The sequence below is a fragment of the Procambarus clarkii genome, chromosome 35 (genome assembly GCF_040958095.1).
Source record: "Procambarus clarkii isolate CNS0578487 chromosome 35, FALCON_Pclarkii_2.0, whole genome shotgun sequence".
Classification (NCBI taxonomy): domain Eukaryota; kingdom Metazoa; phylum Arthropoda; class Malacostraca; order Decapoda; family Cambaridae; genus Procambarus; species Procambarus clarkii.
Genome location: NC_091184.1, coordinates 1,823,108 through 1,839,212, shown reverse-complemented (window position 1 = coordinate 1,839,212; position 16,105 = coordinate 1,823,108).

The window sequence follows — 16,105 nt, the reverse complement described above, 5'->3', positions numbered from 1 at the left end:
TTAATAAAAGAAATAAATTGATATATAATGTGTTTACTTTTCCCTTGTTTATTGCTCCTAAAAAAAAATGCTATTTGGGCAAAGAATGATGTTGTTGCCATGTTGGTCACTTTACAATACAGCTTACACATATTAACAGAAATAATACTAAAGGCTTTGCACAGAACAATGGTTGATGGTATGGGGAGAGGAGGGGATAAGGGGTGGGAGTGATTGATGATGACAGGTGTGGACCTGCCGGCGGAAGTAAGAACAACGTTCCTCCTTAACGAATCCGCAGTGGTGGGAGAGTCCTGTTGGGGTGAACATCTCCAAAACCACTCTGAAGACATTGAAAAACAATTAAGGCAAATGGACCACATCCGCAAGAGGCTGCTCTCTCATATCCCCCTCATCACTTACGGCCTCCTGTAGGGGGAACTAAAGGACGTCAATGATATCCTCTCAGGTATGGGGGTTCCCCTCCCCCTACACAACATAACCTACATACTCCTCCTCCTCCTCCCTAAATGACTGCATACCAACCACATAGCTCCCATCCCCTTCCCAACATGACTCTCAAGTGACGCCTGGCCGGACGCCACGCATCATAACATCCCAGGAAACCTTTGAGATGATGTACACATGCCCACATACTTATCCTCCCCTCTTACCTACATGACCCACAACATCCCTTACATTTTACCCCTGTGACCCACAACGTCCCCCCTGACGCAACCCATCCCATTCTACGGACTCCCACACCACTTTTCACTATGACCGAGTTCGATCCCCGAGGTTCTCCTCAGGTTTGGGACAGTCGTAGTCACATATTTCACTACTGTCAGTAGTTGCCTGATCAGGCGATGAACAGGGAGCGAAGGAGGGAGGTAGGGAAATTGTGGAGAGGGAATAGGCAAAACAGAGGAGATATAGTGACGAAACGAATGAGCAGGTACAGAAGAGAAGAGGGGAGTGTGGGGCTGGTCTGCCCCCCCCTCTCTCCCCACACCAGACCCCACACTACACCACACAGTCACTTGGTACCAACACACTAAACTACAATCAGCTTCTCTATATACAGATGTGAGACAAGTCTGTGATAAGGGAAGCTGTTTTATCTGACGAGGCGGCCCAAGGAACAAGGCTGAGACTGAGGGGAAAGGTCGAGGGGAAGGCTGAGGAAAAGGCTGAAACTGAGGGGGGAAAGGCCGAAGGGAAAATGGGGAACTGGAAATTTTTAATGATCTTCCCCTTCTAAAACAAATTGTGAACATAGGATGGTGATGACGGCGATGGTGGGTGTGATAGTGGTGATGGATATGTTAGTTATGACAACACTGGTGGTTATAATAATGATGGTAGTGGTGACAGTGATGGTAGTGGTGACAGTGATGGTGGTTGTGATGGCAGAGATAACTGTGAGTGACGGTGGTGATGACAGTTCTCAATGAGTGTGATGGTGACATGATGGTGACGAAGAAGAAGAGAGAAGTGGGGAGAAGCGAGAAAAAAAGACGAAGAGAAGAGGAGTAAGTGGATGACGGGGGAATGAATAGAGTGAATAATGAATAGGAAGAAGAGGAAAGCAAATCAGGAAACATGACGACGAAAATAAGAAAGCTAGGAAGAAACAGAGGCAGAAAACGCCAATAACAATGCCAAACAGCAGGAAGAGGGAAAGGGGAATAAAGGGGAAACAAAATGGTAGCCGACATATCAAGTCCCATTAAAAAAAAAACTTTCAGAGCGGCTGAATTAGGAGGAACTAATTTTCAATTTTAATAAAATAGGTATAATGAAATGTTTCCTAATCTCTGGGCTTTCTCTGGGGTTCCTGAGAGGCTAAGAAGGTGTTAACCCACACGAGGCGTAACTTGGGTATCACTACCGCTGTACAGGGGGAAGAAAATGATCAGGTGAAAGCGCCAAGCCAACACGACTATATAGCTCTTGGAAGGGGTCAGGATTGGGATGGAATGGGGGGAAAGGAATGTTGCCCAAGCACTTCGACGGTCGGGGATTGAACGCCGACTTGCATGAAGCGAGACCGTCTCTCTGCCTTCCATCCTAAGTGGTTGTAGAGTGGGATTACAATACTCTCGTCTCTATGGTCTAGTTACATAAAGACGGCTGCTCTTTCCACAACCCGTCCTTTCAATTAATTTGTGTCTCTTTTGTAACAGAATCAACCAGTCCGTCTCACATGCGACGTATTAGTAAAAATCCAACCACCGTAATATTGACGGGCTGCTCTCTTTGACCTTCGACAGCTCCTGTTTTGTCTCCATAGTCTAACACCACCCATTACCACTAACCACCTTCAACCACACAATCACCACCAACTACAATCACCAACTACCAACAACACCCCAACCATTACCATCAACCACCATCTCAAAGTAGAGCCCAAGTGAGCTCCTGAGTGGATTATTAGAGCATTAAATTAATCAAATTCCCAAGTGGTATGCAACCTGACTTGTCAGAAAGAAATTAGGCTCAGACCTTTTCCCCAATCATCATCATCATCATCATATCAAGCTCTCTTGAATTTTCTTGGCTGGAATCTGGGTTACGAGCAAATCAAAATCTGTCAATTGACTTATACACAATTTCAATACACGCACGAACGCACGCATGCACGCACATACATACGGAGGGGGAAAGAAATCAAGGATTGTAGTACAAATAGTAGTAGGCATCCATCAGGTGGATGCCTATTACTAGATGTCTCAGATGGATGCCTCAGGAGACTGAGTTGCGCTCTGGTTGTCGGTCTGGAGTGGCCTCTCAATCTGACCATCAATAACACCATTGCCACTAACTTTGCAACAAGAGGTTAATTACACATAATTTAATGTAATTGTAATAACACTCATCCAACGCAAGATCATATCTCCCTCCCTTCATATCAATACCATCACATCTTCCTTCCCTCCCTATCTCCTTACCACTACCACAGAATCTTCGCTTCCTCCCTCCATCTCTATACTTACCACATCAACTTCCCCTCCCTCCCACCCTCCTCCCTCTCCCTCTCTCTCTCTCTCTCTCTCCCTCTCCCTCTCCCTCTCCCTCTCCCTCTCTCTCTCTCTCTCTCTCTCTCTCTCTCTCTCCCTCTCTCCTCTCTATCCCTTCATTTCACTATCACCAAGACATCTAACATCCCACTTCACCACACGTGGACCCAAGAACTAAAGCTCAACCCACGTAAGGACAATTAGGTGAGTTCCCGTCGTAACTACCGAGAAAGTGAGAGAACATGAGACACAGAGAACATGAGACACAATTCGTAGCCAACCTGAGTGACGGGACCGGCGGAGTATTAGGCTAAACAACCAGGAGACCAATGACAGAACCGGTTGCCAGCATTAGGCACTAATGCCGTCGTGTCATCGAGCCAAACACGGTTAAAACTGGGAAATAATCGTGTCAGCAGGAACATTAAGAATAATAGCAACCTCGGCCAGAATCTGCAACTCGGCCGCTTGGGCAGCAACAGCAGTACCACTCGGCCGCTGGCGTTGCAACAGCGCTACCAGCAACAATAATACAAATATCTAGTAGAAGCAGTCGGGAAGCGTGAGCAGAAGCCAGTGAAAACCGAAGCATCACTTCCATAACCGGGACCCGACAAAAGAATTGGTTTCCTCAGTTTGCCAGCATTTTTCAGTCACATCCCTGGCACAAAAGATCTGGACAATATTTGGCCGAGAAACTTGAATGTAACTTTATCATGGATTTGAACAAAGCGACAACCGGGTGAGTGAGTGACGGCAGGTATAGACGGGACAGTGAGTGACGGCGAGTATAGACGGGTCAGTGAGTGACGCAAGTAGATGGGTCAGTGAGTTGTAACAGTCTAGCTGTTTTAAGATCAGATATAGACGATTATATATCTTGTATTTGTCGGTAATAACTTCCTTTTTTAAGCACGTATATTAATTTAACGTCCTTATAGAGTAAAGAGTCGAGTCCCTTAAGTTGACAAAGGGGGCATAGAGGTAATATAGAATATTGGAACTAGTTTTAAGGTGAGACCCATGACCTCCCTCACCCGTAGCCGGCTCTGCGGTGGCAAATTTCTATTAACCATCTTGTTTATTAAACACAGTAATCACAATTGCGTGATGCATCAAATGCACTTACTGACATAACTTGAGTGCATGGGGGAGTTGTGTAAAACCCGGGTTTGTGCCTCGGAGAGGCTGCAGGATCCAGTAAGTTCAGTAGAACTTCGGTTTCAACTCTTTTTCCATGTCGTAGCTCAGTCGATTAAGGCAGCGTCTGGGATGCTCTCGGACGCAGGTTGGAATCCTCGTCACGGCCCTTGTGGATTTGTTCATTTGTTTATTAATTCATTACATTATAGAAATTTATGTTAATACTCAATATTGTATTTAAATAATTGATCTGGTTCAAATACCTATGTAATCTAACATCAGTTTGGAATAATGATTTAGTCACCTTTAGTGACCAGTACAAATTATTCTAGTTTTGTTAATTTGAAAATCAGTTTGGCAACTAGTCAAGTCCAGCTTGCTTGTGGGAGGTCAGAGGGAACTTTAGTCAGTGTGGTACTGTGTGTGTAGGTGATGGTGGTCGATGGGTTATGATGGTGGTGAATAATGGTGACAGCGGTGGATGATAGTGGCGGTACTTACCTTTAAGTGCATATCTTTGAGTGTCAACAGGGGTAGTAAGGAGTAGCTCTTAACGCTCCACCTACTGGCCTTCATGTATCTGTTGCGTTATAATCTATTCTACAGAGGCACATAATCGGTTCAGGAACTGAACAATCTAGTTCGTTTAGCTAAGCAAATAACAATCTTTTGACACTAGTTACACAATTATAACTATTCTGACGTTCAAATTCTTTGTCGAATCTGGCCTTGAAGCTGGGTATGTAGGGGCTTACATATTTTCTTAAAGAGTGCATTCCACGTGTTGACCATTCGTACAGGGTACGGAAACTTCCTTACATTTCTTCGGTTCATTTGCGTTTTCCCCCCGTCCCATCCTAAATCCTTATCCTGATCTCTTCCCAGTGCTATATAGTAGCTGCCCATGATGACCTTATGGGTCACCAAGGGATTTCCAATATGTATCATAAAATATGTAAGTATTTCTATTGGCCAAAACTCAAAAAGGATGTGGTCAGATATTGTCACAATTGTGTTGTATGTCAAGCTGTTGGTAAACCTAACCCAGACTGTTCCAAGAGCACCCTTACACCCTATTGAAGTGCCAGAGGAGCCTTTTACACAAGTGGTGTTGGATATTGTCGGCCCCTTACCCCGAACTAAATCAGGAAATATATTTATTTTTATAATCCTATGTATGATCACCAGGTTCCCTGAAGCATATGCCTTGCATAACATTAGGGCTTCTACACTCATAAAGCACTTGGAACGTTTTTTTTTTCATTATTTGGTATGCTCCATATCATTCAAACTGATAATGGGAACAATTTTTGTTTCACAACCTTTAAAACGTTTTGTAGTTCTTTTGGAATTCAACATAACTTCTCTAGTCCTTACCATCCTCAGAGTCAAGGGGGGATCGAGCGGTGCCATCAAACCCTCAAACAGATGTTAAAAACAACCGGGGAAGATTCACCCAGACATTGGGATGACAATTTACCATTTGTATTATTTGCTGCCTGGGACGGGTTGCACACTACCCTCGGCTGCTCCCCATTTGAACTTGTGTTTGGACATCAGGTGAGGGAACCCTTAAAAATGTTGCAGGAGAAAATGTTGGAAGATGTAACAGCTTGGCAGAGTGAAAGATACATGAAGGATGTGAAGAGCAAGCTGTCTCGAACGAAGGAGTTGGCGTTACAACATCTGGGCGAGGCACAACAGGCAATGAAGGAGCGGCATGATAAGCGGTTCAAGGCCAAACTCAGAGTTTTTGAACCAGGAGATTTAGTAATGGTTTTGAAGCCTCGTATGGGAACTTCTATGTCACACAAATTTGGAGGACCTTATCGAGTAGTAAAACGTCTAGGTGAACTTACCTATAAAGTCTGTAACCCCAAACATACCCGTTAGTCAATGGTTGTGCATGTGAATCGTTTGAAGGCTTATTGTGGGCCCAGTATTGTGGCTTGTTGTGTTAATGAGGAGGTAAACCCTGAGGAGATAATTGTTGTAGGGGAAGATGGTAATCCTCTTTTATCTAATTCCAGTTCCGCAGAACAATTATTGTGTCATTTGCAGGATGAACAGAGAGCAGAGTTCCAGGACCTTTTGAAGACGTTCTCCAACTTGTTTGGGGAGGTCCCCACTCAGACACCTCTCATTACTCATGATGTTCAACTGACAGAGGTAACTCCAATTCGGCTACACCCTTATCGAGTGACCCCCGAGAAACGACGTATCATCCAGGAGGAAGTTGATTATTTTCTTCACCATGGTTTCATTCGACCTAGCCAGAGCTCCTGGAGTACACCGTGTTTAGTAGTACCAAAACCAGATGGAAAATGGCGGTTAGTAGTAGACAATACGAAGCTAAACAAGGTAACTGTAGTTGATGTATACCCACTACCTTTGCTAAAAGAATGCATTGACCAAATTGGTCATGCTAAATATGTATCAAAACTAGACTTATCAAAGGGGTATCACCAGATACCACTTACTAACTTTGCTAGGAAGTGACAGCTTATATCACCCCTGATGGATTATTTGAAATTAATGTGATGCCACTTGGACTGTGAAATGTCCCAGCAACTTTTCAAAAAATGATGAATTCTTTGCTAAAAGATGTGCCAGAATGTAGAGCATACTTAGATGATATTGTGATTTTTAGTAATTGTTGGGAAGACCATATTTCTAGTTTGAAACAATTGTTTGCAGTGTTACGACATGCTAATTTAACTGTAAATGTAAAGAAATGTAGCTGGGCTAAAGGAACAATAGTTTACTTGGGACATGAGGTCGGACAAGGTAAGATAGTCCCGTTGGAAGACAAGATCCAGGCAATTGTGGATTACCCAGTACTAACGAGCAAGAAATCTGCAGAGGTTTATAGGGATGTGTGCATATTATAGAAGATATTGTAAGAATTTTTCCATTGTGGCTGCACCTATAACTAATCTTCTCAGAAAGCCTGTAAAGTTCAAGTGAACACAGGAGTGTCAGAACACTTTTCAAAGGTTGAAAGTAATTCTCTCAACGTCACCTGTATTAGCCAGTCCACAATTTGATAAGCCATTTATAGTGCACATAGACGCTTCGGATCTAGAAGCAGGTGCGGTTCTTTTCCAGGTAGGACCAGATGATTTAGAACACCCTGTATACTATTTTTCTCGTAAATTTGATAAGGCACAAACTAATTATTCCGTGGTAGAGAAGGAAGCTCTTTGTTTGATTTTGGTGGTTAAGAAGTTTGAAACATACCTGTCAGGTAATCAAGTTGTCATATACACAGATCATAATCCCCTGACATTCATAAACTCCATGAAATGTAAGAACCAAAGAATTCTTAGGTGGTCTTTGATTTTACAAGAGTTCAACATAGTAATTAGACATATCCCTGGAAGGCAAAATGTAATTGCTGATACCTTATCCAGGGGATTCCCCATTGCAGTGCCCTAATGTGAATTGTTCTATACATGAGGTTGTCTTTACATTTTGGTTATTTCATATGTTTCATTTAATTGATTGTTTTATACATTGATTTTGTGTTGTTGGAGTACTCAATGCTATACCTTCATGTAGTCAAAAAATGAAATTAACCTTCAATTAATTTCATTTTTCTTTAAGGACAGGGAGGGATGTAACGAATCCATATATTTGATTCTAACGATTATCATGATAAATATGTATATTCATTATTTCTTTCCTCAGTTATTTAAATAAAACATTGTATCCAGTTGTGTTCCAGTATATATATGTTTGATTTAAATGTAGCATGCCTGTATTTAATATTTTGTTAATGCTATTGTATGTTCATTCCTGTGGGGGGGGGGGGGAGACCGTGGCGTCTCATAGGGGGATGACCATATTTGGGATGTTCCAGTATGCGTGCAGTGTATCAAACTAGCGTCACTGATTCACCCCTGTAATTATTCCTGTTTATTGATTGTATTTAATTTCTTTTACACCTTAGCAGTGTTATATACATATAAGTTTAGTTATAATTATGTCCTTTAGTATTACTCTCTGATAGCAGAGTATCTAGAGGTTTCATGTGGGTTTGAGTTGGTAACTTGTTGACCCCATGCCATGCATGTTTGAGCAACGCCAGTCGCGTGGGTGTAGCTGGCTGGCGTGGACATGTTGCGGAGTTTAGTCTGTGGTATTTGTTTATTGTTTAGTAACACAGCTTATTTCCTTAGTTAGACCACTATGTGCATACCCATCTATCCATTTAAGCTTTAAAGTAGTGATCGGTGCTTATATAATAATATTGTTTATTGTTTTCTGGTGCATTAACATTTCTGGCTGCCTGTATTTCCATTTATATATTTGGATGTTCTTTGTTACCCTTACTTTAAGTATATTGCTTTGTTGAATTACCAGTTGAGTTATTTACCCTAGACACTTTAGTAGGCAAGGCCGTATTATTATATATTTTTTAACAATTGTAACAGAGGAACCATACCCAGAGGTCTAGGGTCGTAACAGCCATCTGCCACAGGTAACGGTAACCCAACCTGATCCTTGCAACCACTGTGTCGCACAGTTTGTTTAACGTTTTGTGCTGCCAATAGATATAGGATTCAAATCCGAACAAATCATAGTTTTTAATACTAGTACTTTCAGGTCGTTGGGAGTCAGTAATTTCTTTCCTATCAGACCTGAGTGTTTGGATCAATACAGTTTTGACAGTAGAGATGGGGATATCTAGATCTAATTCAACTTCATGTTTGTTGCACGCTAATTTGGCTGCAATGTCTGTCTCATTATGATGGGTTATATTTGTGTCAAGGTATCCATATAAAGGAGATTCGAGACCCTTTACTCTGTGTAGCAATTAGATCATAAATAATTGCTAGTATGAGGTTCTTGCTGTCGATCTTCCAGAAGAAGTTTTCGATTGCTTGAAGAGCAGACTTTGAATCACAAAATATTATTCCTCCTCCAATGTTTTTTAATGTACTGGTAGGTAGTTATAATGCTGCTAGTTCTGCTTGTGTGGAGTTCAGCCAGTTGTTTAACCTGACCCTGACAGTCTTTGTGCAAAATTTTTTTCTTTAAAACCTACATGCTGCTGCAGTCCGTCCAGTAGAAGATTGGATTGAGCCGTCGGTGTAGACACAGTGCTCGTGTGATCCTAAATTCTCGATGGAGGAGGCAATTGTTTCAAGTGTGACAGCTTTGAGAAGAGCAAGATTCTCATTATCTTTCTTGGTGACAGGTGTGTATGATACTTGAATGGTGGGGTACAGATAAAGAAGAATATCAGAGACAGGTAAATTGCACTTAAAAGGAATGTAGAGTTTAATGAGATTGTAGGCATTTTTTCCTCAGCTATTTATCATAAAAGGAGGGAGTTAGTATGTCGGCACCAGTCAATAGGGTGTTAACGGCACTAAATAATTTGTCTCTGAGCAATGCAGGAGATGTAGGGTCTCTCATGATTTTAAGGCAAAAGGTAGTGTGGACTTGCATGATTCTCTCTAGTATGGTTGGAAGCTTCAGTTCTTCCCTCATTTTGATGATTCTTGTGCATCTTGGGACACCAAAAATTATCCTCATGGCGTCATTCTGTACTACTTCAAGTTTGTCCAACACAGAGGAGGGGAAATTAATTAAGTGCAAAGCTTTATAATCAACGAGAGATCTAACAAACATCATATAGAATAGTCTAGCATATTTAATATTGATACCAATATTCTTGCCGATAAGTGTTTTCAGTGGTTTTGGTCTTTCTTTTACTCTATGGTGTAGATCGTTTACAATGTCACTGGTAATACCAACTCCACGATATTTGTGCTGCCTACACGTTTCAATGTTCTGGTTGTTGACCTTGAAAGTTATAGGGACATGAGTTTTCTCTTGGGGATGGAGAACTCTGGAGTTAGTTATAGAGATAACAAGACCACATTCAATGCTTTTAGCAGCGAATGAATCAAGTAGAGCTTGCAGTCTAGTTTGGGTATTTGCAACAATGCACAGGTCATTGGCATTACAGATAACAGGTTCGTCAGGTAGTGTAGGAATATCAATTGTTAATTTGTGCATCAGAACATTGAACAGTGTAGGACTTAGCACTTCACCCTGGGGTGTACCCAACTCAAAGGGAGCACAATGTTTACTTTTGACCCCCTTGAAAAGGATGAGGCGGTTTTGTTACTCAGGTAATGTATAATGATGCTTTAGAGCTGGACAGGTAAAGTTCTAGAATCCTCCCTTAACCCCCCCCCCTCCCCCTTCCCCTTGCATACCGGCTCCAGTCAGTGATGCTCTGTCTCGTGAATATGAACTCTCTTTGTTGATTTATTCACACATATTTATTTTATCGCTTGTGTGGAACATAAAGACTTGTTACTTTCTTAGGAAATGTATTGTATAATACTATGTTAGCTATAAGTATGTTTAAGGATTTATTGCTTGTAAAGGTCATGTTCTGAGATAGAGATGTGCCAAGTTGGATAAAGTGTCTCTCGGGGCTCTCCTGGCCGCTGGGAGCTCACTGCTCGGTTGGAAATTGTTACATATAATGTAACATATAATATGTAACTTTATTGATGTGTCACGGAGCAGTCTGCCGATGTGCACCATTTAGGCAGGTGGTAGGTGATATTTCTGGTATAATTTATGTGGTGAAACTCTGAGGACATTAAGTGACTGCTTGATATTGCTTCCTCACCCCACTAGTGATAATTTGTGACACCACCATCCTGTAATGATGAACAATACTTTGATTTGAAGCATGCTAGAGCTATTGTATCACTGCACTAGGACAGAGCCTAGTGACAGTTAGCTCAGAGGGTGTGCAGTACAGTACATGATGATGATTCCAGATAGTTTGCAGTACCGTATATGACGATAATTCCAAATAGTTGCAATTCAGTGTATGATGATGATTCCAGAGGTTATGCATTACAGTGCATGATGATGATTCCAGAGGTTATGCATTACAGTGCATGATGATGATTCCGAAGAGTTTGCAGTACAGTGCATGATGACTGATGATCTTGAAGAATTTTTAGTAAAGTTTACTGTTGTGAAAAAGTATCAGTTGTAGAGAACTTAGTTTTTTCTATTTGTTTTCCGGTGTCTTATTTCATATGCCTAAGTAAACTGGCTCTTTTTTTTTTGTGATTTTATTTACTTCCCCTAGACATGTATAGAAGGCCTGGTGGTCTTACTGAGATTTGATCACGTTAATTATGACTAGCGATGCTGTGGAGAACTGGGGCATGACAATGGACAACCAACGTAACGACCGACTTACTGTATTTGGACTACAAACGTAACGACCGACTTACTGTATTTGGACTACCAACATTATGTCCCTCTTACTATATTTAGACTACCAACGTAACTACCCACTTACGGTATTTGGACTAACAACATTACATATTAGCATCACTTTTACAATACTTATTGTTTTTTTAATAGAACAAATGCTTCCATTTTTGCTATTTCAAAGTGAATTAAATAAATTACAAATTATCAAGATTCTAATTATTTGTCAAATAATGTAGAATTGCCTACATTGTCAAATTATCATGACAATGTAGGCCTAATGGAGTTTTTAATACGCACTAATTAGCGAAATATACTTTTACACATTTTACAAATACTTTATTGAAGATAACGTAAAATATTAATCAGTTAATTTAACTGGGTGTAAATTTAGCTGGAGAGAAAAAGGCTCCGTCAGGAGTTGAACCTGAGTCTGCCACTTTAAAGGCGGCCGTGCTGACCGCTGCACCACAGAGCCGGGCTCTGGAATTATTATGTTTAATATATAAATGTTACTGACAAATTGGTTATATCAACAATATATATGATAATAAGTTACAAGGAGTGAAGGTAAGTATTACAATACAAGGTATGGCAGATTTACAATACATTGTGTGGCAGTAGGTCTTGCAATACAAGGTGTGGCACAGTTACAATATAAGATGAGGCAATAATTATTTTAATACAACGTGTGATAGTGTTACAATACAAGGTAAGGAAGCATGTGTTACATAATAAGGTGTTGCAGAAAGTCTTACAATACAAAGTGTGGCAGAAAGTTTTACAATACAATGTTTAACAGTGAAGTGGTACAATACAAGGTGTGGCAGTAAAAGTTACATTACAGGGTGAGGCAGTAAAAGTTGCATAAGAGGATGTGGCAGTGAAAGTTACATAAGAGGGTGTGGCAGTAAAAGTTACATTACAGGGTGTGGCAGTAAAAGTTACATTACAGGGTGTGGCAGTGAAAGTTACATAAGAGGGTGTGGCAGTAAAAGTTACATTACAGGGTGTGGCAGTAAAAGTTAAATTACAGGGTGTGGCAGTAAAAGTTACATAAGAGGGTGTGGCAGTAAAAGTTACATAAGAGGGTGTGGCAGTAAAAGTTACATTACAGGGTGTGGCAGTAAAAGTTACATAAGAGGGTGTGGCAGTAAAAGTTACATAAGAGGGTGTGGCAGTAAAAGTTAAATTACAGGGTGTGGCAGTAAAAGTTACATAAGAGGGTGTGGCAGTAAAAGTTACATAAGAGGGTGTGGCAGTAAAAGTTACATTACAGGGTGTGGCAGTAAAAGTTACATTACAGGGTGTGGCAGTAAAAGTTACATAAGAGGGTGTGGCAGTAAAAGTTACATTACAGGGTGTGGCAGTAAAAGTTACATTACAAGTTGTGGCAGTAAAAGTTACATTACAGGGTGTGGCAGTAAAAGTTACATTACAGGGTGTGGCAGTAAAGGTTACAATGCAAAGAGCAGTAGTATTACAATACAAGGCGGGGGGGGGGGGGTAGGTGTTGAAACGCAAGGTGTGATGGTGTTACAATACAACGTGTAGAAGTAAGTCTTACAGTACAATGTGTAGCATTGTTACAATTCAAAGTGTAGCAATAAGTGCTACATTTCATGGTTAGATTGTATTACAATACAAGGTGTGGCACTCCTACAATTCAATATTTGGCAGTGTTACAATTCTAGGTGTGGCAGTAAATGTTACATTACAAGGTAAGGCACTCTTACATATCAAGATTTAACCGTGTTACAATGCAAGTTGTGGCAGTGTTACAATACAAGATTTGGAAGTGTTACAAGTGTTAATGGTGTTTCTGCAACACCATTAACACAATTAATTTTGTTATAATATAATATGTTGTGTGGGGCTTCTATGGGGGACTGGTACTATTAAGGGGTATGGGTAGTTAGAAGACAAGAGTATCAAATATGGGAGAGCTAAAAGGCCCGGCCCCCAAAATAAACTATCCACAGTAGTAATAACTTGCTACTAGACCATATATGTTAGTCTAAGGGTTGATCAATGCACTCCCACACAGGAAAAAGGGATACTCTGTAATTCATGTACTTATTTATTAACCCCCTTAACAACCCCCCATATACACTCACACCAATAACAATAATAATAATAACTTTACCACACTATCTTACGTTAAAAGCCTTGGTCCACATAGGCAGGATACAAGGTTTACACTAATAACAAGCTAGGGTAAAGTACTACTGGATAAGCACTGAAGCTGGATGCAGCTTAGGGTAGTGAGACCATGTGGTACCCTAATATAAAACACAACACTTAGGGTTACCCAAAACACTGGCAACTACTACCCCAAGGTCTCACCAATCGTTACTACCAGAGTAGGTACACTTAGAAATCATACAATACTTAACTTAATGGTACAGGAACTTAGGGTAAGGGAAATAAGTAAGAGGAGAAGGGAGGAGATTAGGGGTGCAGCCACAGAGTAGGTCTCGTCCGCACGAACGCCAGCCAGAGAAGAACCTCCTAGCGACCAGCTAGGCCTCCCATGTCGTGGTGCCGGAAGGAGCCTAATTGATCGTGCAGCTAAGCACACAAAGATCTTCCCCTATGCAACGTATTGTTACTTTACAAATGATTAGAAAGTATTAGTAAGCAAAGTTGGTGCCTATGTTATTATTTAATAATCAACCAAAGCTCAGTCTTTAAATGCTCTTTGAGAAACAATAATAGTCTTACGTCTGGCAGGGAAGATACAAACAATTGCCGCTCGTGATGCACTCAACTGTACTACCAGAAAGTTTAATAGCTCAATTTTGACCTCTGGTTTCCACTGGAGAACCCAGGGTCGTAACACTCCTCCCCCCTTCAGAGAAAAAAAAATGTGACTACTAGAATAGTAGTCATATTTTTTGTAAGAGTATACAGAGAATAAAAAGAAAAAACATATGACAAAAACAAAAAATCAATCAAAAACAATTTCTTTGCAAAAAAAAAAAATACAAAGGAGTTCTCTGAAAGAAAAAAAAAACATACACAAAAAATAAAAGAACAGGGAAGTAAAGAAATTGGACACGGAATATTTAATGTCACAGGAGAACCTAAAAAAAAATAACTAAAGCATGACAGTTGGTAAATGGCTTTCTGTGGCTCAGATGAATGTTATTCAGGCAACCGGGACAGAGCGTCGGCTATCACGTTGAGTCTGCCCGGTAGGTGGGTAATGGAAAGATTGAAGTCCTGTAGGTACAACGCCCACCTGAGGATGCGTTTATTCTTATCCTTTATCTGAGTCAGGAAGACTAGTGGGTTATGGTCCGTGTACACTTCCACTATATTACCTGTGAGGTAAACTTCGAACTTTTTACATGTTAACACTAGCGCCAACGCCTCTTTTTCTACCACTGAATAATTGCGTTGCGCCTTGTCGAATTTCACAGAGTAATAATATACTGGGTGTTCCACCTGATCATCCCCAGTTTGCAACAACACTGCACCAGCACCCGAGTCAGACGCGTCAACATGAATTTTAAACGGTCGGTCGAACCTTGGACTAGCAAGCACTGGGGCGGAAGCTAAGATCAATTTCAAATGATTTTTAAATGCCTCTGCACAGTCTGATGACCACTTAAATTTAACGGCTTTCCGCAACAAGTCTGTGAGAGGAGTGGCAACACTGGAAAAGTTCTGACAAAAACGTCGATAGTACGCACACATACCGATAAATCTTTGAACGTCCTTTTTAGACTTTAGTACTGGATACTCCAGAATGGCACTGATTTTATCTTGCTGAGGTAACACTTTTCCTTGGCCCACTTCATAACCGAGGTACGTCACTGTGCCTTGGCCAAAATGACACTTTTTAGCATTTAAGGTAAGATTTGCCCTTTTCAAGATGGCAAACAACTGGCGTAACCTAGCTATGTGGTCAGCCCAATTACTGTCAAAGAGCACGCTATCATCTAAATACGCCCGACAATTTGGCACCTTAGCGAGCAGAGAGTTCATGAGTCTCTGGAACGTGGCAGGAGCATTACGCAAGCCGAATGGTAACACTTGATACTCAAAAACACCCTCGGGTGTCACGAACGCAGTTAGTTGTTTAGCACGTTCAGTGAGTGGGATTTGATAATACCCCCTCGAGAGGTCAAATTTCGAGACGTACTTGGCATTTCCCAGCTCGTCGATGCAGTCCTCGAGGAGGGGCAGCGGATAGGCATCCACAATGGTCACCTTGTTGAGCTGCCGATAGTCTGTGCATAATCGCCAGGAGCCGTCTGGTTTGGGGACCAAAAGGCAGGGCGAGCACCAAGAGCCCTGGCTCAGCCGGATGAGGCCGTGCTGGAGCAAGAAGTCGACCTCCTTCCTACGATGGCCTTCTTTTCTGGACTCATCCGATAGGGTTGAAGGCGAATGGGAGTGTAGTCCGTCAACTCGACATCATGGCAAATGGCATCAGTCTGGGTCGGGACCTCCCCGAACAGACTGGAGAATTCATCAACCAACGACTGCCCTCTTCACGTTGGGCCATCTGCAAATGGGACAGTCCCTCCACAGCATTCACAGAACTAGAATTATTGAAAATGAGATTAGTTGGGTCCCCAGAACAATCATCCCCTCTCTCACTGGAAATGGAAACATTGGTTAGTGCAATGGGCCTGGGGCCCTGGAACTTCTTCAGTCGATTTACATGTATGAGCATTACCTGGTTACGTTTG